Source organism: Melospiza melodia, chromosome 11 (genome assembly GCF_035770615.1).
Source record: "Melospiza melodia melodia isolate bMelMel2 chromosome 11, bMelMel2.pri, whole genome shotgun sequence".
NCBI lineage: Eukaryota > Metazoa > Chordata > Aves > Passeriformes > Passerellidae > Melospiza > Melospiza melodia.
This window is the reverse complement of record NC_086204.1, coordinates 18,776,118-18,802,804: the sequence shown is the minus strand read 5'-3', so window position 1 is coordinate 18,802,804 and position 26,687 is coordinate 18,776,118. Positions and strand designations below refer to the sequence as shown.

Here is a 26,687-nt window from a genome sequence, read left to right as displayed (position 1 = left end):
ATACCTAATTCAGTGTAACTGCTGGTTGATCCCAAAAGTCCCATCCCTGTTTTACTGATATCAGGTTTAAAGATCATAGAATCCTGGCAAGATGGCTTGACACAAAATTAACCCAGTCCAACACACATCCCCTCTGGGCCGTTTGTGTCCCTCCACCACGACAAAATCCCTCCCTCCAACAAACTAACTAAAAAGCAAACCGCCAAACCCAAAATGCCACTGTCTTTTCAGCAGTTTTCAGCATTTGCCATGGATTAGTGTAATGTGACTCTGTGCCATGAGTCTCAAAAACTCTGCCAGGGGCATTACATAAAAGCAAAGTTAATTTGCATTAAGGCAGAGAACCCAGACAAAGAAAACATTAAGAAGAATTCAAATGAAAATGATACGAAAGGTATCATTACCAGCATATAAGGCCTAGTCCAGAAGTATTAATTAGATACTGATCCGAAGATAATGGCTAAAATGGATATTACAAGTGTGAAAACTACCCTTAATTTATGTTATTATGCTTAATGTGATTCTCCTCTTATTTTTTACTCAACCCAGTCAGCTGTCAGTCAACATTTTTAGGATCCTGTTGGAAAGAGCTAGTTCTTCATTTTCAACCAAGTGTTCCTGGGCCACTGCAGATCTAATGTCACCGTAAACAGGGAATGCTTCTCTGTTCTTTTCTTTTTCTCCTACAGACCTTGGTGTTTCCTTTCAAGTCCATTGTCATTGTTAACAAGCTAGTTTTTACTGCATTCTTTTGTCCAGATATTGATGCACAAATAACTTCAGATTTACACTATTAGCTTAATTGTTTTTCTTCACTTCAAGCTCATTTTAATTCCTTTTCTTAAATTTAGATGGTGTAAATGTCATCTACTCCCATTTTATTCCCATTTCAAAGCATACACTTGAACCTCACTTAAAGTCTTGAACTCTTTTGCTTCATGTATGCATATTTTGAAAATAAAAACTCATAAAAGGACTACAATAACTATTACTAACCTCTAAATTTCAACCTGTCTTCGTACCCCTATTGGGAGTCTAAGCAAATGTTCTCAGTTTCCCTTGACACAGTAATGAGGAATTCTCCCTGTGTGTTCTCTCTTCTCCATGGCTTGAAAATTAAAGTTGTGTCTTTAGCTATAAGATGTGCAGCACATCTTTCTGAAAGATAAAGTTTATATCAGATTCAAACCACCCAGCTGTTTCAGAGCTCCCCTTTTATATCAGGTTTTTAGATTTTTTTTGAGTGGAATCTGACTTGCATATTAAAATTCATATTAATCGTAACTTTTTGTGATACTTAATAACAGAGGTATTATTCTTTATCTTACATTCTGATTTACTATTTCAATTTTTTAAATGTGAGAATGTGTTCAAATTCCTATGGCAAAAATCACTCAGAAAGTAAGAAGCTACTTAAAATGAATGAAAGAAAAGTTCATTTTGAAAGAAGAGTTCATTTTGAAGCAGTTACCCCCATAAAGCTCCTGACTGCATCCTTGCAATGAAATATCTTACATTTGCCAGTAATTTCCTAGTGGTGGCTTGTTCTGCTCTGATGTAAATTAAATGTGTGATGCTAGAAGCTAAGTCACTTAGGTGTTGTCACTCCGAGCAAAGGAGCTGCTAGAACCTTTTGGAAGAGAGATCTACAGTTTCCAAACTCACCAATAAAGAAGCAGGGTTTTTACTTAGCATATATTTTTCACTTTGTATCTTCTGTGTCAACTGTTACCAGCACAAGTCCTCCCGCTTTCATCAGGGAAGCTGGAGGTTTGGTTTTTGTGCTGTGTAACATAGTTTCTTATTCAGGTAAAGGGAAAAGTATATTGGAATGTCTTCTGATTACTTTGTTGGAAGAATCTGAGGTCCTTGCTGCTCAGATCCTTTCGAAAATCTCAGCTGTGTGGTATTTGTGCACTCATGTCTCTGGAATGTAACATCAGTGAGAAAAGGCACCAACTCTCAAGACGTGACTAACCATCACCTTCCTTGAGAATTAGTTATTCCTTTGTCTTAGTTCATGAAGTAAATTAATACAAATAAGGATTTTCTAGCAGCGCAGTGTTTAAAAAATATATGGATGGACTTAGAAGTCGATCAGAGAATCTCTGACTGGAGTATAAATGTGTGGGAAGTGTAAAAATGTTTCCTTCATTTTCTTGATATTTCAGCTCTGGAAATATCTGTACAAATACAGCAATACCATTGTTTGCTCATACATCTGGGTTCTCCATAGAGAAAAAAGGCCCGGGAAACACCAAGGCTGGTGGGAGCAGGATAAGAAACATGTGCTTTGCAGAGGGTCTTTCATATCTTCTTTTGCGTCCATTGTCAAGCTCAGTGACTCTGTGCTTGCAGGAGGAACAAGGATGTCTTTATACAGATGTGGAAGCTCTCCAAAGATTGAATTTTGTTTGTACCCTCAGAGAAGAAAACTGGGCAGTGCTGGCTTCAGATGTGTAGTGGGTTGATCTTGGTTAGATGCCCACTAAGCCACTCTATTACTCCTTCTACTTAACTGGACTGGGAAAAGAAAATAAGACAGAAAACAGCTCATAGGTTGAGATAAGGCAGTTTACTAAAGCAAAAGCATGCACAAGCAATGACAAATCCCAAAGATTTTGTTCCTTAATTCCCACCAGCAAGTGATGTCCAGACATTCTCAGAAAGTAGACCTTCAGTACAGGCAGTGGTTGCTCTGGAAGGCAAATGGAAATAACAAATGGCTCTCCATCCTCCTTCACTTCTTAGCTTTTATATCTGAGCTTTTACATATGACCAATGTCATATGGTATAGAATATCCCTTTGGTCAGTTTAGGCCAGTTGTCCTAGCTGTGTCTCCTCCCAAGATTCTGCCCAGCCTACTGGTGAGGAGGGAATGTTGGACAGACAGCTCTGATGCTCTGCCAGCACTGCTCAGTACTGGCCAGAACACTGGTGTGTTATCAACAATTTTCTAGCTACCAGTGCAAAGCACAGCACTGTGAGGGCTGTGCCATCCATCTCAGCCAGACCTAGCACGAGATGTGACCTCTGTAGGCTCAGCAGCACTTTCACATTTAGCTCCAGATATTAGGAGGTTCAACTCTGTCAACCTTGTGTTGTCACAAGCTCCCTGTCAAGTTCCCGGCTTTTCTCTCTCCCTCTTTCCCACTGATTTTTTTCTCAGAATCTGGGGAGATGTAAATAAGATAATAGATGCTGTTGCAGAGAAAAAACAAGAAGATAGTTCCCAAAGCCCCTTGCATTTCCCTAGGACACCTTTAAGCACTTTGGCCAACTCCCACCATGTGCACAAAGATCTTTTCGAGGTCACAGCACCTCCAAAATACCAGTGCTCCTGCCATGCCAATACCAACCACTTGAATTCTTGGCTGCATCACTGAGGAAAAGCTTGAACTAGTGACTTCCCTGTCACATGCAATGTAGGCCAAACACGCCTTCATAAAATCCAAAACATTGTCATCAAGCTCTAGAGACTGTTATGTTCTGTGGGCTTTGGACCTGGCCTGGGAAATTTATGACCTAGGCTCAGCTTTATGTTCTGCCAAATTCAATGTGAAAACTCCTCAGAATAGAGCATACCCAGCAGGCTACGCTGAATATCAAAACAACTGCTTTAATACTATTTTGTTTCTGCAGATCTTTGAAAGGCTTTTTTTTATGTGCTCAAAGCAGGGTAACAAGTTTCAAAACCTGAAAAAAATTATTTTCTATCTCTCCATCAGTTCTAATTACGTGACCTTTCCCAAAACAGGTTCTTTTCTTCTCAGAAGCCATGGTAGTGGCTAAAGACATGGAAACTAATTTTCTCACATAGCTAATTCTATTGCTGAAAGACTCAGATTCACTTTCACTAATTTCCCTTGATTCTTTGTGGAGGGATAGAATGTAAGAGAATAGTGCAGAAGGCAGTCTCACACCTGAGGGCTTGGAGCTGTACTAATCACCAGAGATTAGGAACAGGCCTGCCCTTAATAGGCCACAGCTGTGTCCAATAATGATGAGTGCTACAAAAGAGTGGGTTAGCTGGGTGAGGAGAGAATTGGAGTTTGTTGGCTGTGCTGTGAGGAGATGACCATGAGAAATCACTGTGAAGGTATGGGACCTTTGCAATGAGATGACAACAATTCTATGTATTCCCTGCTGAATAAAAAAGCGAAGAAGGTATTTTCCAAGTGAAAAGCTTTTCTAGGTCTCCTTATTTACAGGGATATATAGTTAGTGTAATATTTGCCTTTCTCAGGAATAAAAACTTGAGCCAGAAGATTTACAAGTTGCCTTGTTTTACTCATTTTTATAGCAAAAAAAAAATCTTAAAACTCATTCTGTGAGTGTAAATTTCACTGTTAAGTGCAGATGACAGCACATTATGAGGTTTCCCAGTGTATTTTGCTCTCCTTACCTGATTCCCCTGGGTCTTTTGAATCCATGTATTGCATTCATAACTTCTAAAAATCCTTCCTTTGAAAGTTTGCTTAGTGTTTCCTTTTTCTTTTAATATGCTAAAGTTGTTTGGTTTGGAGTTTTTAATTACCTTTATGCCAGTGTGTACTATGAGTGTACAAAAAGCTCTATCAACATCTTTCTGTTTGCAGTTTTATTCTGAGACGGTTGTTCCCAAAGCTATCCTGAAATTTCTCCCTGAAGACAAAACAAATTTTTCTCGTTAGATATAAAAGAGTACTTTTTCTTATCCAAAATTAAATATTCCCAGGAGAAATACTGTCTTGTATTCAGAATACTGCATTTTATCATCTTAAGAGAAAGGCATCCAATCTCTCTTCTAGCTCATATAGTAGAAAGATAAGCTGTAGGACTTAGTCATGGTGAGAGGCTACCTAGAACAGAGGCTAGACAGTGTTAAATGAATAAAGTAGGTATTTATTTAAAAGACCTTCAAAGAATACACCTTGGGCAGTACAGGAGCCTGGCTGAGTCTACACCCAAGAGAGATGAGGGATCACAGATTTTAACACTCTTATAAGTTATGTATTGGGGTTAATTATCCAATTGCAGCTTCAGGTTATGAAGTCTCATCCTTCCAGATTGCTCTCCTCAATTCACTGTTGTTTACACTTTTTGGGCCTCAAGCTGTAATGGTGTCCTTGGTTCTTGGGCTGGAAAAGCATTGTTTTGTCCAACTTAACTGTGAAGAGAACTTGCTGACACTCTATATGAAGTTCAGAGTTATATACTAATGCAGTACAGAGTCTGGAAAATTTGAAAGCTAAAACTGAAGGCATCAATGGAGCTGGGTTTCATAGAATCATAGAATACCATGCTGGAGGGGACCTGCGTGTTGTCTGTAACCCTGTATTCCATTCCATGTTTCCTTAAATGCTTCCTCAAGCACTGAATTTTAGGTGGGAGGAGGTAGGAAAATAAAACTGAGCCTTGCACTCAGAAGGACATAATGTCTAGCGTTCCTTTGCTGAGGATCAACTTTCCAGGCAAGAGACCAACCAGCAAGACAGGCTGGCTCTGGGCCTCTTGTGGCATGGGCACACTTAGCATGGCAATGGAGCAGTATCTTCCATCTACCTTCTGTAGTAGAAATTGCTTCCCACTTTCATAAGTGAGGGATATTTCCCCTTATTTCCAACTAACTAAAGTTGTGGGGGTAGTAGAAGGGAAGGTGTAATTTCTAAAGGGGAAAATGGTCCCCATTTTCTAGAAGGAGCACAATAAAATAATTGTCTTCTGTATCTTAAGCATCTGTTCACACATGATTTTTTCAAAAGCAATGGTGTATCTACAGCAGAAAAATGCAAGCATAATCTTTAGCAAATTCTAAAGCTGTTATGGTTAAGCTGCAGACTTACACATCTCAATCACACTATCTTTTAGTGAAATGTGTTAAGCTTTCCTTCTCTGTATGAGCAGATAAAGAGTGCTGTGCTTTTCCTTTGTTATAAATCTTGCCTAAAACTTTAAAATAACACATTGAATTAAGTTATATCTATTCTTGAATTATTTAAAAAAAACTGTAAAAGAGACTGTCCTCCATGGGCCTGTAAGTTTAGTGCTGACATGACTCTTTTATATGGCCCATTCAAGGTATATGATAAAAGAAAGTAGCTCTTTTTCTGTGTTGGAGATACTTGAAAAACATAATTTTAAAATTACTACAGGCTTTAACCCTTGAGGAAATTTCTTTCTGACATTGTGTTTTTTCAAGCATGTAGCCTTTTAATACAGCTATTGCAGACCAAAGCATTAAGGAAAGCTGTTGAACCTCAACCTCTTTTTTGTACCCCACGCTTTGAAAACAGAATATTTCTAAATGAGTGACCATTGCCAACCTGAGCCAGAGGGCAGCATTCACCACCTTATGGCATACTGCAACTTCTGATGAATCTCAGCTACTTTTTAAATCCACTTTCTCTGTACAGTACCAATCAATGCATTTAAAAATGGCTTGCCTCATATGGCCTATTGCAAAATTGTTAAATGAATAAATGACATTGCCATTAGCGTTCAGTTATAAATACATTTGAATTTTAAACTGAACATATGCTGCTTCTTTGCTTGAAACTACCAGCTTTTTCTTGCAAAAACTGTGCCACAGACCCAGGCATGCCATAGTAATAAAATTTAGGACTGAGGATGTCAGAGCTCTTTAAAGATGGTATCATTATCTGAATTTGATTCATTAGATACTAAAGAAGTTTCTTACTTGAGGCTGCACAGTGATCAAAACTGACACAGGAATAGAGCTCCTCTGTCTTAGCTGTGATCTTGATTTAGTTCCTCCTTTACTACTCTGGGTATCAATTTCAAAATAAGCTTTTATTTATGGGTTTGGTGTTTTGTTGCAAAGCTGTTGTTAATTTTGTTTCCTTTGATAATATTAAGTGTCTTCCATCTCAGCTTAATACCAAATTTCTAGAGCCAATTCAGGCTGGAGAATTCCTTGAATACTTAGTTGTTTGTAACTCCAGTTTCACACTCTCCTCCCCATAACCATTACATAATCATTTCTCCCAATAAAATATTTTTGATCAGATCAGAAACGTATGAAAGACTAGAAGATATTTCTTGGCTTCAAGACACATGCAAATCACTTATTTCAGAGAGAGCAAGCGATAAGATAAACAAGTTAAAAAAAGAAAAAAAAGTAATGAAACACTTGTCTGCTTCATTTGGCAACGAATAAGTCTGGAGATTTTGTTGAATATCGGGAGTGAGCAGAGGAGAAAGTAAGGGAGGGAGGTGGATGCAAAGATTATGTAGGGATGGGGACACTTTGCTCTCAGTTTAGTTTGTGGAAATAAATGCTTAGCCATAATGTCAAATCCTGAAGTAACTTTGCTAAACCTGGTGGGAACTTGCTTGCTTTATCTGAAGTATTTTTGCTTGCATTACCTGAACATTTTCTGTGTTGATTTCCAAAGAATGTCTCCATATTTGAATGAGGATAGCTGAAAGCGAAGCTTGGCCAGAATTTCCCAGATGATGATGAGAGGGTTTTAACTGTGTTTTGTTTCACAGCAAGTGATGGGGGAGTTTTAATCTGTAGTGGCTAAGATCAGTTTGAAACCGTTTGCAGCTGAGTAGTGGCCATCGCTTTGAAATTTAAGAGAAACCAAACATATTTCAGGAGATTTATTTCAATCACAGATAGGAAACAATGGGGTCCCATGGCAAGCTGGGAGTCTGCTCCTTTTAAAGGAGCACATGCCACTTCAAGGAAAAAAAAGCATGAAAGGAAGCAGTGGTGTGCAAATCAAAATAACCCCTTTGTCTTTCTGGATCCATGTTTGGGGAAGAATAGAGTGTAAGGGAAGAATTCAGACCTGTCTTTGTTCAGTCTCCAAAGGCAACTACTTTCTCTCTGGATGAGAAGGAAATTTAGTTTTAATGGTGGTGGAAGCCTTCCTTTATTTTAATGATCAAGACAGGCAGTTGGCAAAAATGCTGTCTTCAAATAACTAATTGTTGAAGATTAGAAATTAATTGGTTTGGGTTTGCTGTTTTGGTTGGGATTTTGGTATTTTTTTTTTTGTTACTGCCCTTCCACTGCTACATAAGATTCATTGGTTTTTCACCTGCTGTCAGACACCAAACTGAGCTTCTGGATTCATTCTGTCCTTTGCTTTTTTGCTAGATAAATACAGATTCATTTCTGGTGAGGGGTGTGATTAAATGTATAATGTTTTGCTTTTTTTATCATGTTTTACGTTTTTTATCATGATTTACTTTTTTTAATGTTTGTATCTTAAATCCAGAAATATTTTGTGCTCTTTTTGCAGGTGACAGTACTCCAGTGACACCATTTTACCTGAAGCTGAGCAGAATGACACCTAATCTTGGGTAAGAGACATATTTGATTGGAGGTGCTACTGTGACAAACATAATTTGATGGCTCCTTCCTTGCTGTTTCCTTTCATCCTTTTTTAAAGCATTGCTGATGGAGTTGAGTTGAAGGTAGGCCCCTCTAAATTTTTCGTGTGCATTTATCCCCCGAATTAATGTTATCTTTGGCAATTTTCACCAGTTATTCAATGCAGTGCTGCCTGCCTGCCCTCTGAGCTTTCAGGCTAGCGCAGGACCCAGGCTCAGATCACAAAATTGCAGAATGACATGCTGCCACTTAAGCACTTAATTATACCTAAGGAGACAAGGATCCACATTGTACCCTTTACAATAGAGCCACAAGAAGAAACAAAGTCCCAGTGCCTTGCTAGCCAAAGGGATCTTTGCCAGCACCAGGTGGTGGGAAGCATGAAGAAGTGAGTGGGGTGACTCCTGGCACTGCCTGTGCAGTCACGATGACAAGTTTTTTAAAAATGCTGATTTTGAGAGAGAGGCCAGTAGTGTTTGGTGTCAAGGGCCTGAAAAGGTGCCATATGGGGCTGAAAAGCCTGCTAGTCATTCCTGATGAACCATTTTCAGTGCTCCCCCTCCTACTTGGATGGCTGTACTGACCTGGCTACTGTGCTCTTGCATCCAGGTTTTGCCAAGTGGTTATCTTCCTGCTTGCACCTGTTTATTCTGTATCTGCCTCTCTGGATGGCAAAGTCTGGAGGGGTGCAACCAGTTATCAATGATTCTGTTGGGATTTTTCTGTCTGGTTGAGCTAATTTCTCCTGGAGTTCTACCAGCGGTCTAATTTAATTACCTTGTTTCAAATCCAGTTTTAGTGGGAAATGCAGAGGAGTACAAAACCATGAAATTCATCTATTTGAATAAACATGTACTTTGTTTGTTTTACATCACCTGTGATATCTGTACCCAGCTTCTCTTTTCTAGTAATGATGGACAGTGTCTAAGTCACTGGGCAGGGGCAACTAGTTTAATGGCAAATGTAGGTATTGCTGAATTTCTGAGCTTTGTAGCTTGATGTAAGTTATAATACTGCTAAAGACTTTTTTGTTCTCTTACTAGAAGGAAACCTGGCTTTGTATGAGTTTATTTGGAGGATCTGAGTATGTTATATAAATTAATTTTGTGCTAGATAGATGTAGCTGAAAAGAATTGCTAGAATGTTTAGAGTGGATGAAAATCTGTATTTTGTATAGCCACTGACTGATGTAGAGGGTTGAGGCATTGTGATTTGCTCTCCTGTGTCTCTGGTTTGAATTTACAGGAGAATAATAGCACCACACTTGATGGCATACTGTAGTGGGACACTGAAGTGTCACACTGCAAGGTGTTTAAGGCAGTAATAGAAAAATATCACTTTAAACTAGAAAGGTGAATAGTCAATGCTTAGGGCTTTCCCTGGGACTGGTTTTGTTGGAGGTTATTTGACAAAATCTCATCTTTTTAACGATTATATGAAACAAGTATCTCTCTTCAAGAAAATGTATCTGTTATGTATTTGAAGAGAGGTTTACTTTGTATTCTACAGAAGCTGGACATGCAAATAGAGTATTTGCTTATAAATTCTTATGGTCATTGAGGAGATTTTATCTAATTCTTTTCTTTTAAATGAAAAAACTATGACAAAGACAAAGATTTTAAGCCGATGATTGGGATCCAAAGGACAGATAATGCAGACTCCAACAGCGTTTGTAATAGTTCAATTCTGTAAGTGAAATATGTTCTCTAGCTCGAAAAAGAATGAGAATACGAAAGATGTTGTGTCAGTGATTCTTCAGATTTTCATTCTATTGATCAGAGTTGAAGAAAATGTATTTCCATACACCTATCTCCTCTTTCAAATTTCCAGTCTCTGTTCTTTGTGTGCTCCGTGGAGAGGCTGTATACAATTATGCCTTGCTAGTAAAACAAGATAAAATAATATAATCCCATTGCATTGTCACAGAGATAAAGCATATGGTAACTTTTTGTTTTAGTTGATCAGCAGGGTGGCCTAGTAAAATGAATTCCCATCTCCTGGCTTTGGCTTATCTTCTGATTCCTGAGAGACACAACAAAGAAAAATAACAATAATAATAGAAGTCGTATTTTTGCTTTCGTTTGATGTGAATATTGCAATAGTGGAGTCTCATGACGGAAAGGACAAATAATTGTGTGTACTACCTGAACATCAATGGCATCACATACTGCAGTGTGACTGTGTTGAAATGTTGGACTTGTGAGATAATTATTACACAGTTATAATAACAGTAATAAAACCACATTGAGTATGCTATCACCTCTAGCCTGGTTATAATTGGTACCACACCTAAAGGTCCTAAATTAGGTCTGCCCAAGTACAAAACATAAATAGCATAAGTTTCTTCCGTGAACAACTCACATTTTTAGTGTTTTCATTTCTGGAATGTGCCACTCCTGTCAATTATTGCAAACATTTCCCTGAAAAAGGCTCTGAATCTCATCTGCAAAGCTTTCTTTATGTATCCAAGAGGAGCAGTCCAATAATCAAACTGTTATTTTCTCAGAATAAAAAATAGGCAGCTTCTGCACTTTGTATGTTTGATTTGTTAAGAGTGGTTGTCCTCTCTTGGTTTGAGCAACCTGGAAGGAAACACACAGCACCTCCTGCATTGCACCTTGCTTTGCATGAAAACACCGCCGAGCTTCCAGACAGGGTTTTAGCTGAGGCCATGCTGGTTAATTTTGTTAAGAGTCTCAGCATATAACCGATACTAGAGAATTAAGAGAGGTTGTTCTCTGTGGGCTTTTTTTCCCTGTTGTGCTGTGAAAGAAGAGTAAATTTCACAGGTACTAAATGTATTCGCCCACCTCTTTTTTGCACCCCAAGAAAGACTACTGCTCAAATCACTGTACAAAACCCCTCTGAGCCACATTCAGGAGGCCCTGAATGCCTGTGCTTGGACTAGGGCTCTGCATCTTTATTAGCAATTCCTGTTAAAACACCTTAAATTTTGTGGTGGCTGTCACAAGGCAGGATCATTCAGAGAACCTGCATAGCGCATCATAGTGATGTCCTTCAAAGTCTCCACCAGCCTCTTCCCCTCCTCCCACCCTTCAGAAAGCGCCGTGGAGGGGGCTGCCTCTAGGAAGGGCTTTAAAGATCAGCCTCACTGCCGTTCTCTAGCGGGGGGGTTCTTGTGCCCCCTTCTGAGGCCACTGAGAAGCAGCAAAAGCTATATTCCTGAGCCTGTAATAGATGCAAATTGTGCAGATGAAGGAGACGAAGCTCTAACAGCCGTTGAATGCAATCTGTGAACACTACTGTTTCATTTATAGTGATGCTACCTAGGCATTTGCACTTAAAAGGAACAATAAAGAGGTGTCAGAACAATCGCTAGGCTGCAGAATTGAAACTGCGGCAAAGACGTTTTGAGCCATGTGAAATGTTGCCTGCAAAAGATCTCCTTTTTCCGTTAGTTTTTGTTATTACTGAAGGCTGCTCTAGTTCTCCTTGTTTTATGACACCGACTGGTTCATTTGCCTTCAAAGACTCAAGATGCAAAGAGGCAGGGAAACAAATTAAGTCAAAACTGCAGTAGCTGGTGAAAACTGCGCGAAGAATGTCATGGCTGCTCTTTATTTGTCTATTTAGGTTTGAAGTAGCTTTGCTATACAACTGGATGGCTGATTCACTAACTTGCCAGCTGCCTCTAGCAGGCTGCAGTAGAGTTGCTGTAATGTTTCAGTGTTGTTCTTGCTTGCAGGACAAAGGGCTGATCCTCAATTGATGCAACCTTTGGAGGTATGCATATTACCCTGGTGAGGATCTGAACTGCTGTTGCCTTTTAGTCGTTTTATTTGAAATAGAGAAGAGGTTTTGAAATAGAGAAGGTGAGAAATTGCGCACGAAAAATTTAAATACAAATCTGGTGGCTGTCAAACAACAGACAGTTACTGATTAACAAAGAATAACGGGCTTGCATATAGTGTCCTGTTAAAAGCACAATAAGCTGTGATTGTGTGCTGAGATTATGATTATCTGCAAGCACTTGCTACTTACTGCCTGCAAATGTGAAAGCTATGTGTGCCTAGGAAAAACAAGGAAACAGAGGATTTGCTGTACCACAGTAGGTGTGTTCATAGTGCCCTAATCCTACTGAATAAGAGCAAATACTGCTTTAAAGGAAATATGGAGTTTAAAATGGAATATATGTGATTTGTAAAAAAAATAAAAATTGGAGTAAAGCTGTATAAATTTTAGGGTATGATTGGCTTTGTAGCTACACCAGATTAAGGTGCATTAGAGGACCTGTTGTCATTCTGGGTCTTCTATACTTCCTATGGAATACTATTATCTGATTTTTATTAGTATCAGTCATTTGAATTCCATTAGTGTTCAGAGACCCCGATTTAGACTCAGTCATAGTAATGCAGCTGTATCACAAAGAACTCACAGGTTAAACAGACAGGATAGGCAATTAGCAGGGAAATGTCCCACAACTAAAGAAGATCAAATTACCTAAGACATCAAATCTTAATGTTAGTTCACTTTGTTTTTTACATACCTCAGTAAAATGAGTAATCTGTAAAATAAGAGCATGCTGTTCTCATATTTTGGAAAAGTTTGAGGAAAAGTAATGATAGCAAAATGCTCTCAAAATGTTCTATTTAATATATTATAAGTTTAAAGTGATGATTTTTTTCATATAATATGAATTTGAACTGTGTGAGTCTCTTGCATCTTTAGCTTTTAATGAGGAATGTATTTCCCAGGGAAATGCAGCAGGACTGTTTATTTTAATAGTTCTGTGTGTGGGTCTGAACCTGTGAGTGAACAGGAGATCAGCAGGGCAAAACGTGCCCTAAATGCTGTAAAGTCTTATACAATTGTGTCAGGCAGTAAACCCAAATGAACTTGCAAAGTCATGCACTAGTTCAATTTTGGAAAGGAAAACCTGGCTTTGAAGCCAACCAAATCAATCCCTACTTCAAATTAAATTTGGAGTATCCTGTGAAGCTCCAATACACAGCTCCAATAACAATCAGCACTTAAGGTGCAGGCAAATAATGTTTCATTTAAAAGAAATTGGATAAGGATTACTGACAGAGAAAGTTTTTGATGCTGTTTTGTCATTAAAGTCAAATTATAGCATTATTTTCTTAATCCCATACGTCTCAATCATCTCCCTCTCCTTCGGTCTCTCTTTAATGCACAAAAAGCCCCATGCATGGTTGGTCTTGTGTCTTCATCTCATTAAAACCTTGCCATGCAAATGTATCACAAGTGTTGCCTGAAGACTTCTGTCTCATGCAAAATTTAGCTTAAACTCTACTGGCATCAAATAATTTGTTATGCACAAACCTTCTGTTTGGTTTGCTGACATTCCTCCTTAGCTGGCTCTCATGGCGATTCATTATCTTGTGATATGGATTTCCAAGTATCATCTTTGTATTGATTTTTATATCTTTAATAACCACTCCACAGAAGATGGCTCCACTTGGTGTCATTGATCGCATCAAAAATTCAAGGCTTACAGAAATACTAGACTGCTAATTGGTAGCAGAACATTTCAGACTTCATCTTAATATGGTCTTAATCTTCTGCACTAACCTGACTTGAAGATTTCCTTATTAAGGCTAAAGGGAAACTTGTGAATAACTGGAAATTACCTGGTGAGCAGAGGTAAAAGGCAGTAAGTGGAAATAACAAGGGTTAGATCTGAAAAACAGCTCTCTTTTGTCTCTTCCCCTTCACCACAGTATCCTCGTTAAAGAAGGAGCAGTACATAATTCATCTAGCTGTGGAAAAAAAATGTACGTTCACAGCATCCCATACTATGCAGTGGGCCAAATGGCATTGAGTTTCTGATGAATCAGAGACAGTTATTAGGTTTGACAAGTTCAAAAATGTGTACTCTGGGTCGCTTCTTTCAAAAATAAGTGATCAAAGAAAGGTAATTTTAATCTTTAATTTTTCATGTAAAAATTAAGGGCTCTATTTGTAAGCTAGACAGCCAAGTCTGGGCTAGGTTTGAACCTAGAATATCTGAAAATGTGGGCCAGAACAACAATCTGAGAGTCCTTCAGTCTGTTTCATTTGCCTTGATGTGTTGTTTAACGCCTCTATCTCGTTAGGTTTTTCAGCAGTGTGGTTTGTCAATGACAAGGAGGTGATGTGTGTGTCCATATTTTTTCATGACTGTTATTTTTTCACTAAGTGACACTTTTTCATTAAGATTTTCCCCAGGATTTTGCACTTTTTGTATTCTAAAACTTCAAAGCAACTGAAAATAAACCACACTGAGTTACGGGGAAGGGTTTTTTTAGAAAATCCAGTGATAGACAAAGAATATGTAGAGACAGCAACATGTTAAAATCAGGAAAGATAATTTCTCAAAAAAGCTGCCCTTGTAAATTGTTAAAAAGCTGTTAAAAAAAAGTGTCTTCCAACAGCCACATGGTCTGTGGATTAAACATAGCAAGGCAGATTGTCCAGCTACTACTAAGAGTATCAATCAGGGCTACTCAATCAGTTCTTGCCAATAAAAGGCATTGAGACAGCACCAAGTCTGCTGGTTCAGTCAGACACTGCATGCCATCTGTGCAGTGGGAGCTGCCTGGTATGTTTCCTAAAAGATTAGAAGAACAGTTAGAAACATAGGATCTCCCACAGGAATGTGAGAGACATCATATATCTGGGAACTTGGTGAGAATAAAAATGAAATGTGTTCATAGAGCAGGCTGGAATAACCTTGGTCCCTTTTGACCTCTGTGGTAAGCAGTCCTCTTTTTCCACTAGACCCTATCAAGTCTGTCAGGTTAGCACTAGTTTCTTTATGAACAACCTAAATTTGGAGCTGGCTGTAAGAAACTCACATTATTCTCATAAAGTCCAATCAAAAACACATTACACGGTTAATGCATCCATACACCTCTCATGCCTTTATTATGTTCCTGTTGTCACTCTCAGACTGAGAGGAAATTGTTCACATCAACCAAATCTTCTCAAACAGGAATCTAGCAGCTCTTTTCATTTCAGATTTTTACTGTGTTCATCGCTATCCTGACTGAGGAATGTATTCATGGAGTAAACCAATCAGTCAAGGAAATGCTGTCTTTTGGTTTCCAGGGAGAGGAACAGAAAATATGAGGCCAGTCTAAGTGCTGCTCATTTACAGGGGTGAACAGTGACTCGTAGATTTTTGTCTAGCCCTGCAGAACAATTCCTGTGAATGATTATATATGAATGCACTCCTTAGCCATCAGAATCACTGAGGGATTTATGGTTTGGCCTGGGGTAGGCTGTGTGATGAAGGACAGGGATATAGCTGGAATGTAGTCTAAATTTACTGGCTTCCAACTTCGTGTTGTTCCTCTTAGTTTAGAATTCGCTTCCATTTAAAAAAAAAAACCTTTGTAAGCATTCAATGACATTTATTATGGACATGATATTTATTATGGACATGTACACTACCTACCAATAAATAGAATTGGAAGATGCAACTCATTGACAAAAATTTGGAGGCTGTATGCTTGTACCTGAATGCAAATGTAAACACCTCTCCTCCTTACCCCCCACTAGCAACAGAATATTCATAGCAGAGTACCAGAGCAAACATGGTTCAGATGTCTATTGAATCTCTACTGTTCTGTCCTCCTAAGATTTTTTCCATCTTTTTTTTTCTCTAGCTATATTATTGAGCATTCAAGGATGGAGAAACTGTGGGCAAAAAAGCTACTGTTCTTCCAGCAAATAGGAAGTACTGAACAGTAGAAGCTTAAGAGATCACCCATTAGCTTTAATTTCTACCCATTTTTTTTTAAATTGCATTCATTGCTTTGATTTAAGAAAACTTCTTGTTTTGAAAGAAAATACCTGTATTCTCATGCCTTAGTTGCAGGCCACAAGAAAAAGGAAGAACCTCAAAGCATAACTTAGATCTTTTAGTAAGCACCATTCTTCAGATCTGTCCCTCACTTTGTCCACCTGCCAGTGTTCACGGTTCACGACACGTAGCTGTGAGGCCTGGCTGTGCTGCAGGACACAAGGGTAATTCCCATTGATTTCAATGGGTATTACATGCGTCCTGCAGCGGGAGAGTAGGGCCCTCAGGTTTCCCTGAATAGCAAATAGTCATGTAAAATCCACGGATCCTATTCTTTCCCTGCAGGGTATGTTGAAGTCAATGGGAGTTACTTGTTAGACGCTGTGATGGGAAAAACTTATCCTCATAAGATAAAGCGGTCCATTCATTGTTGCATTTTGATTAATTTTTTACCAAGATCCTAGTAATTAGATTTTTTCTATAGAAAATATATTATCTTCTGACCTTCTTTATTCCATTTTATAATTAAGAATGGAGTTAACCAAAAGGAAAATGCATACAAAACAAAAGCCCATAGAAGAAATGTGAGAAAACTGAATTTACAAAATTACCGTGAATTTAGTGTAGAAGTTAAACAACTCTTTGTGAGAGACTAAAATGGTATTCTCTTATAACACTCTCTGCTCACACCAGATATCCTAACACAAACTTCTAGCGTTGATTCTACTGATCTAAATAAGGAACTAGAATTTGGCAAATCAACACAGAAATTGACATCTGTTTCTTATGGCTTGAATTTTGAGACTGAGTTTCCATCAAATCAAAGTTTACACCCATAGCAGATTTTAAATATCTCCTTCGCTAGCATGTTGCCACATTAGCTGAAGGAAAGGCTTTCTTCCCATCCCCCTGTCCTCTCCTACTCTTCTACCCCCAAGTGCTCTCCTTGAAAGCAGCAAAGAACTTAGGAAATCTGGGCAGTCTATCAGTTTGCTATGGTTCATTTTACCTAATCCAGACATCCAGCACAGCAGGGGGAAAACTGCTGTATCTAGTGAAACAAGAGCATGAATAATTAAAACTCTGTTATTAATGAACTTCCAGTCGTTATGTAAATGAAACTGATTTCAAGTCTAATTTGTCAGCCTGAATTCTTTTTCTGTTCTCCTTTTGTCTAGGACAAGAACTCATCATAATGGACTTGATAATAAAACACTGGCAGACATGCTGTGTGCAGTGCCCATCTGAGTCTGGGCTCTTGGCATGGTTAATTGATACAGTTACTGCGGATAAGTCTATAAGGCATTTGTATGGCTTTACGTTTTACAAGCTTTTTCTTTCTTTTTTTTCCTCTTTTGACAGTGCTAGCTATTCTTTGCACATTCCTCATTACCGTTTACCTTTACATGAGGGGTGGCTTGTAATTACTGGCTGGTAAATACTTTCCTTCTCATTCCGTGTGCCGTTCAAAGACAGCAGAGTTCAGAAAGGTCTGTGGGAAGGGAAGTCTGTAGTTATCAAACAATGGCTAACAGTCACCAGGAGAAAAAGCCTGTCAAAGCACAAGGCTGCCGGGCCCTGGGTCCTTGCCCCATTGTCTTGGATCAGGTGTCAGTCATCGTCCTGCCCACTGCATTTACTGTGATACGAAATAACCAGTATTGAAGTTACACAGAAAGGAGGGCACTCCACTGGGAAGGGTGAGACTAGGTTTTAAAAGAAATCCTGACTTTTAAATATTTTTGCTTTCACCAAAACCAAGCAGGATCTTTTGAAATAGCCCATGCCCTAAATTGATTGAGCCTGTAGTAGACAGCCAGATAGAGTGAGGTAGGTGGAGCTGAAGTGCCTTCAAATCATTGTTTGGGGATTTTTTTAAGTCCTCTTGCTTCTGTCCTTCAATTCTATCCAGTTAAATCTCTCTATTTGTCTTTCTGTTTATTCCTGTCAATATATTCAGTTTATTTTGCTTTATTAGTTCTGATTTATAGTTTCTGGGGAAAGTTATTAATGAAGGTTCAGAAAGTAACCAAGCAGAGGAACATAAGCATATATTTCCCTATATGCTGTTGGCTAAGAAAGAAGAGGTTAACAAAAGAATCCTCAAAATAGGATATTAAGAGTATTTAAAAATAAATAAATAAATAGGTAAATAAATAAACCCTGACCTGGAAGAAACAGTGTCTGCAGTCCCCTAGAACGGGCCTAAATCTGGTATTAAGGGTAGAAACTCAAAGCTGGGCATTTTACGCCCAAGAAAACTGTGAAGTAAGAATTATTTATTTTAATCTGTGTCAGGAACCACCCATCTCTTTTTTTGTAGCTTGCTCTTTAGGGCTTTTTTCTTTTTTATGATAAACTGAGTGCCCCTTTATATGCCTTTTTTTTTAATCAACTTACTTTCTTTAAAAGGAGTAAAAAGCATGGCTGGACCACTGGTTCTACTCATAGGAAATTGGACAAGGGTGAAGAATTCTCAGCATAGAAGTGGAAAGCCATATATTGAAGACTTATTTTCCATTTTTTTTCTCTTTTCCTTCACCCTAGGCTTTTTCTCTGTGCCATCATTGTGCAGAGGTCTAAATAAATGCATACAGGGTAATATTTAGAGTTACTCTGTGAGTAGACTGGCCTACTGGCCCTTCTTTACCCTGGTGGACCAGGAAAAATGTGAAGGGCTGGGAATAATTAAGGGCAGGACAGTTCTTGGGTCAACTTGCCTGCACAGGGCAAGTTTTTGGCTTGTCTGCTAAACCTCAGTGTGTTTGGGAGGGCTTCTTTGCATACCTGTGACGCGCTGTGTTACACTCTCGGTTGTGCTCTGTAGGGTAGTGACCAACAAAACTCTGTCCTGCCTGAAAGAGGTTCAAATGCCATGGGGGAGCAAGTTCCTTGCTTCCCAGGGTGAGGCAGATACCAGCCTCAGGCTTTCCTTTGCAGAGCTGTTCGGGACATTTCAATTCCCGTGCCATCTTTTCTTTCCTATGCAAATTGTAAAAGGTAGTCAGGGAATATTGTGTAGTTTCTGTCAAAGGAGGAGAAAGTTTTAAAAGCAACTAATTTCTGTCACACCTTGAGCTGGGAACTACATGGTGCTTTGAGCATTCTGTCAAAGAGATTTGGTGTACTCATGGTGTGTGTTAAAATTGCTGTGGGAGTATTACTGGTTGAGAATATCTATTAGATGTATATTTAGAGGAGGTATTTTAATGTCTGCTAGCCTGACTTTATTATTTTTTACAACAATAAGACTCAAAATACAGTAGATACTTGCTGAAGCTTTAAAACATTCTTACAAAATAAACATAATGTAAAATCTAATTTAGTTCTAAGGTTAGAGCTGAAAAGAAGCAAAAAGAGAAGGGAAGAGGTTGAGCGTTTCAGTGAAACAAGTTTCGTGCAACAAAGCAGGTGTTTATAGAACGCTTCATTTTAATTCAGTGAAGCTAATATCCCAGTTTATGTTGTTTGGAGTAATAACTGTGTAACACAGAGCTTTAGCAAAGATTTGCAGGTTTCCTTTAGGTCAGTAACAGTTGCTATAAACACATCGGACTATTTTTTTTATTATTATTCTACTCCATCTACATCCTGTAACTGGAGGGGAGGGGAAGGGGAGAGGGTTAACAGCTTTTACAGTTTAGAAGGCTTTTCTTTTTGTCACATTTAAATGAAATATACACAGGTGGCTAGGTGGCACTGTGGATTAATGTACTTCTGAATTAATGTGCCTAGAGTGGCTTGTATCACAAAGTGAGTATATCTGAAGTGCAAGCTTGCTTCCCTTCTTGGATCACCGTGTGTGCAGTCACTTGTATTGCATTATTATTTATATCAAAATCAAAAATCCAAACTAATAGACACTGTAATCATGAGAGAATTATATTAATGAATCCGTGTTTTGGAGTTATGTACTGTTTTGCAGACCCTGCATTTGTGTTGTGGCTTGCTATTTATTCTAACTGTAAGAAAGAGAAAGTGATCTAAACTGCAAACATTGTTTTAAAAGAAAAAAAAACACACCAAAACAAGCTTTTCCTGTGCTGTATTTTGAGTTTTAAAAGTTACTTTGCCAGCAGTATGGGCACTGAATGTGCTGTGGAAGCACTCTAAGACTGGGAGCAGTGGGCTCCTTTTGAAGCAAGAAGTGTTCAGAATTGCATGCTGTAACTGCTGAAATCCAACTATCCCAAGCAGGCAGGCACACATTGCCCAAAGCCATATACAAATTATGCCTCTCTGCAAACCTATTTCAATGTAAATATTATCATTTTTTCAGGGGCAGTCCTTCCACTGCAATAAAATTGATAAATTTAACTCAACAGCAACTTTAGTAAAGTTTAATGATTGCAGTAGTCTCTGCCTGAAGCCAGATGAACCTTACTCATTGAAGAAGTTCTGCCCATTTAAAATATTTTGCTTCTCTAAGAAAAGGAAAGCAGAATGCATATAACCAACAGAACTCAATTTTTGCACATGCTTAGTCTCCTTTAGTCAACTCCAGAGGTAATAATCACTATAGGGATTTCTAAAAGGTAATTACTGTATATTGCCTAATTATAATTTATTAAGATCAAACATACTTCAGTATTTAGTTGATGTAACAGGAAAACACAGTCTGTGTTTATAGTTTTAAATGCAAACAGTGCAATCTGCACTGAGGCTTTAAAAAATGTGGATTTTAGGGTACAGCAGTTTAGATGTCAAGAGTACTGCATTAGCCACCTTCCCCTTTCTAACAGAAAATGCAGTTTCTGTAACCTGAGGCAATAGTTCTTTATAATGCATTGTATATATTCATTCTTACTCCTTCTTTCTACTAAAGTTGAATGTTGTAACAGAGAGGAATTGATCAGGTACAGAGTATTAACTCTAAGGTGTTCTTTCATGTGCAGTATTAGCCAAAGATGTATACAATTAGTTAAAGAAACAACTCTGGAAAGAAGTAAGTGCCTGTAAAAATCAAGCTGATTAAAAAAGAAGTACCCAACATCCAACAAGATTTATTTTCCTTAAATTGAAAATGAAAGCTGCCACTTTTACTAAAAGCCCTTGCAGCCAAGAGATTTCACAGCAGTTCAGTTAAAGCCTAGCTAATGAATATAAGTTACTTTAGTGGATTTTAGTTGACTTTGAAATTAAAGTCTGAAACCATCGGATGCTACTAGCAGAGCTAGACTATAGCAAAATGGACTTAATAAACTCCATTGTGCACTTAGATCCCTAGTGAGATTTGCCTTCCACCCATGACCAATTGGTATTATTTTTGTGGTGACTGGTACTTTTGTCTCTGAGACTGGGATTTCTGGGAGTGATTAGCACTTTTCAGCAGTGATTGACAGGTTGTAGCAGCAATGAGACAATAGGAGGAATCATTAGGAATTCAAATGCAGATTTTTGTTTGCATGCTTTAGGACTGATTTGTGTGGAAGTGAAATCTAGATATGAGGGCAGAAATCAGCTATTATTTAATCCATTTTAACAAAATACAAAAGGAAAAAGATGAAAATGTGTTAAATAAAATAAATTAAAACAGAACAGGATAGACAATAAGATCACACTACTCTTGATAAGAATTCTCCCACTATGTCAGTTTTGGTGTGGGGGTTTTTATAGTTTGTTTTTTTGTTTGGTTTGACATTTTTTAGTGTTTTTTTTCTGGAGAACCCTCACTTAAGTGTTTTGTACAAAATGATGCTCTAAGTTTGTAATAGAAATGGTAGAGTACAGTTTGTAGTAGAATATGTTTTAATACTGCTGAATTAAAATCCCAGCAAAAACTGTTATCACTTTGCAGGGGAAATGTGTATGTTGGTGTCATACTGACGCTTGATAAAACCAGCTCTGTTGCATCTAAACAACAAGCCATAGGGAAATAATTATAGTGACTGATTCCAAGCATTGACCAGCAATTGATAATTGGCCATAAATAATTAGGAAATAATGGCATGTCAGTGGTGTAAATTATGTAAATTTAGTAGCTATGTCTCTAGATACTGATTGAGTGCTTTACAAGTGATTTTTCTTATTCAGATTATAAATTTAATATACTGTACATGACAATTTAATCTTGTTTGGCATCAAAGCTACCAAGATAATACAGAATTATACAAGCCTAATCAAAGAGAGAAAAATCAGATGAACATCATTATTTTGGAGAGCTGGTTTAATGGGAGTTGACATTTTCAAAAGAGCATGGATTCTTCTTTTTTTTTTTTTTTTTTTGAAACAACAATTAATCTGAACTAAGTTTCTGAAGCAATAGGCTAACAGAAAAAACACTGACTGAAATTATAGATGTGAGTGTGCGCTCATAAGGTATTAAATATTCAAAGTATGATTTTGTATAGCACACCCTGTTTACACAAAATGATGATAGACCTGAGTTTTTATTCTGAAATTGTGCGCTTTTCAGGGCAAAAGCTGTATTTTTTGTGTTGTGACTAAACTTCGGAGGATTTCATCACCTTTTCCTCCTCTGTTGATATCAGCATAGGTCTGTAACTTTAGTACTTTATATCTTGGTACAATCAGATTATGTTAAAAACCCCCTCATATTAGCTAGCACATGTTGCACAGAAATGCATAATGCCTCCCAAGAATATAATTTAGAGCCCAAGGGGTTGGGCTTTTGTGAATGCTTCTGCTCTATGTAGTCTGGTTTTGCTGGACTTGTTAGCATATATGCTGAGAGATGTTTCAAAATTGATGGCATTTAGTCCTGATGGTATTTTATCTCACAAACTACTTAGTGTTCACAAAGTGACCACTTTACTATGCATAGTTAAGAAAAATCCTAATATTAATACAAAATAGGAATTGTCCATGAACTCAGCTAGTTCCTGGTTATCAGTGCAATTTGGAAAAAGCTTCTAAAAAGTTCTAGGTAAGATATTCTGGTGCCAAAGTGGTGACCTAAATAAGCGTGTCTCCAGCAAAGTGCACACATTCATGGAGTAGTTATTGCTGCAGTGTCCCACTGCTGCACCAGTGTGGGAAAGGTTTCAGCCCTCCTCTCTACCTTCACATTTTCATTCTTATTAATTGGATTTGGCACCCGGAATCAAACAGAACCTTTGAGTCTGCGTTTAACATTCAGCACGTATTTGTGTCCCGCTGAAGCTGGCTTTGCTGCTGTGGGACAGGGAGGGCAGCACACTGTGGATGGGTGGATAAGGTGGAGGAAATAGGGGCCTGAGGGGCGGAGGGAAGAGCAGGAGAGACACAGTGGTGCAAACCAGTGTTACCTTCCAGTGCCCTGCCAGCCCAGCTTGGAGCATCTGCTGTTCCTGTGTGAGCAGCAGCGAAACCGCCCTGCCTGTGCTTGCCTGCCAGTGCTGCTAAACACTGCTGCTTTTGGTTCCTTTGGAGCTGGATACTCACCAAAAATGCTGTCAATTCAACATTAATATCATATAAAAAGAGCAAAAAGGCACCAAACTCTTCTGCCAGCTAAAGCCTCTCCCTCCACCTTTGCTTTTAGTGAAGAACAATTTTAAACTCGCACCTCTTCTAAGCATGATCTTTATTTAAGTTCACTTCTTCCTTTTTTTCTTTCATGTGGTTTTATTCATATCTCTGATTAAGAGATAGCAATACTCATTATCACTTTGCATTGGAAGACTTTTTCCCTTATCTAATTAGTTAATTAGTTATAAAAGGCTTTTTTTTTTTTTTTTTATAAAAAGGGTCTGATTGCTCCTTCTGCAATACAGTCTAGACATTTTAAGGGAACTAACTAGGGAAAAATCATATCTGCATTCTAAAAAATAAGGTAATTTTTAAATAACTCCCAAGTTAAAAAGGACATATGGTAAGAGATAAAATGTGTAACCTAACCATATAGATATTTAGATTCACACTGCCTTTTTCTGGTTCTGTCTTTGTATGGGGAGATAAGGGCAAACTCATAAGGCTGTGATTCAGTAGAGGCTATTTCGACAAGTTTCCACTCTGAGATTCTGTTCATCAACCTCTAATTAGCACTTCATCGCTTTCAGCTTTGTGTCACCCAGCTGACTAGAGGAAGATGACACCTCCAACTTGAACTGGGCTTTTTTCCATTTTCTTGGAGCTCATCAAGACATGTGGTGCTTTCTTAAAGTGCAGCTGGTGCTGGCACTTTCATTGTAAATTTAAATCGCTGTGTTTGGAAAAAGGTGATAAGAACAGTTTGTTTCATGTCCCTGGTGTTTAGCCTGAGGCAATTCCCAGCAAATATATTCAAGGCTCCTTCTGGTTTGATCTTCTATACTTTTTTGTATTATTATTATTATTAGTAATAACAATGCTAGAAAATATGTGCCTAAAAGAATATTCTGTGCAGTGTATACATTTTTTCCCACAGACACTAAAGTTTAAAAGAAAATAAGACCCCTTTAAGCTTCAATTTAGAAAATTGGCAAAAATATGGAGTTTATATATATGTTTGGAGAAGGAGGAGTCAGGTTTTTGCAAGTTGTGGGGTTTTTTTACATTTTCTGTAATACATGTTTTGAAGAAAAAGACATTTAATTTCTATTGATTTCACATTCTGCTCTATTGCTCATGCAATAACATATACCAGTAATTTATTACATGGAGGTTTTTTCCTGCCTATCCAATTGTTATATTATTTATGAAATAAAGCTAATGAACAATGATATGTATTTATCTCAAAATACTTATGCTTATGGAAATATGCTGAGAAAGACCGTTTTCAACATTTTAGCTGTGTCCGTTATACTCTTGTCTTAAATGTTTATTTGTGTACATTTACACTGCTAAGATCTGAAGGTATACTGCTTAATGGATACATTTTTTGCCCTTTAAAGTGTCTGATAAAATGTGTACAGCATTAAGAAAAGGGACTAAAAATTTACACATCAACTTTTCTTTTTTTTAAATTACTATATAAAGCCTTTTTCTTCTGAATATGTACACCATATGCACAACTTAGTTATACACTTAACCAAATTAGAGAAATTCCATCTCAAGAGAGCAGCTATTGTATGTTTATTTAGGGGAACTTTTCAAGCTCACAGTTAAAAATAATATTTCATTGTGCTATTAAAATTAAAAGTAGGAATTAAAAATCATGTTTGCTAGTCTTTTTCTTTTTTTTCTTTTCTTTCATTATTTTTACTAACCTTTAGAGATAAAATTTATCTTAACAAAATTTCTTTCAGTTTCTTTGTTATTTGGTTTTTCTGGTTTGCTGAGACCTAGGTCGTAGGTACTGCAACAATAAAGAGCATTAAAAGACTGAGAACCTTCTATAAAGGCCTTATGGAGTGAGCACAGAATTGTCCCTCTCTTCAGCGAGGCAGAAATGAAAGCATACATGAGAAAAATTTAGCTTGATCCAACTTTTAAAAACTGAGCCAACACATTGGCTTAGATCTATTTTTTGCATTCTGACTAATAGTTCTGGTGTAAATTTGCCGTATTTCCATTGCTATAGAAATTAAACTCTGATTTCTCAGTCTATGGAGAGAGGCAACATATGTAGATAGTGGCACAATCCTGTATTTATGATATTCCATTTTTCTATAAATATAGATGTTCTGTGATTATCAATAGAGCTTCTCATTAAAATTCAGATTTAGATACAAAATGATGCCATTTTTTCCTAATATTTGAAAACCTAAAAATATCTCTATAGCTCTGAAAATCTGTATTTTAGCATTTACATTCAGCAGTTTATTGCAGTAGGAAATATTTCAAACAGAAGGAACAAATTGTTCCATCAAAGTACTCTAATAATTTAGAAGAGCATTTTTGTCCCAGCAAACCAAATATTAGGAATGAAGTTTAATCAAAGATCTAGTGCTCCATTTCCACTGAAGGCAGGAAATAACTGATTATTTCTTGAGTTTTTGAGAATCAGCCCTGTTAGGAATAAGATTAAGCTCAATTGCAGTCTTGAAGAATTGGCATCCTCTTTACTGCAACCCTGTTACAAATGGTTTTACATTGTGAAAGGCTTCTCTTAATGATTGTTTGCTCTTTTGATGAACTAGCTAATTGTCTGCTGCTCCATTCATCTTAATTCAGACCCATTACCCTTCATTTTTCCTCTCTACCCTTCAGCAGCTCCCGCTCTGGCCTTGCACTGCTGTCACATCCAGCAATGTAAAACCATTTTGCTGCGGTGCCACGAGGAGCCTCCTTGTGCTATGTGCCGAGAGATGTGAAGTAAACGGGCTCTCTCTTTTCCACAGACTTTATGGAACTTTGGTTGTTACATTCCCACCTTAATACCCCAAATCCCAGTTTGGCAATTTCCTTTGTGTTGTGGCTGACTAACCTGGCTGGCCCTGACTTGGGCACCCCAAATTACCCCTTCTCCTCTGGCATTTGAGAGGTTGGGTATGGGCCAAGGTGTGTCCTAGAGAGACACCTGTGACGCAGGGTGAGGGGTTTTTTACTTTGAGCCCCTGGCTTCTGCCTTCTGCTTCATGACCCCAGATGACAGACAAAACTGATTTTGTACATGCAGGAGCACGGGGAAGCCTCTGCACTGATTAGAAAATGCATTTGATGAAGGTTTACTTACCTACAGGGAGTTTCAGGCTGTCAAGTACATGAAT

General features: G+C 38.0%; 1 protein-coding gene across 6 annotated transcripts in view; it reads left to right on the top strand.

Annotated features, from left to right (window-relative positions):
* ADGRL2 (adhesion G protein-coupled receptor L2) overlaps positions 1-26,687 on the top strand; it is a 387,559-nt gene that overhangs the window by 66,242 nt on the left and 294,630 nt on the right. For all 6 annotated transcript variants that reach the window (XM_063165828.1, XM_063165833.1, XM_063165835.1 and 3 more), the window contains exon 2: positions 8,257-8,317. The gene's annotated coding sequence lies outside the window, so the exon portion shown is untranslated. The remainder of the gene's footprint in view (positions 1-8,256; positions 8,318-26,687) is intronic.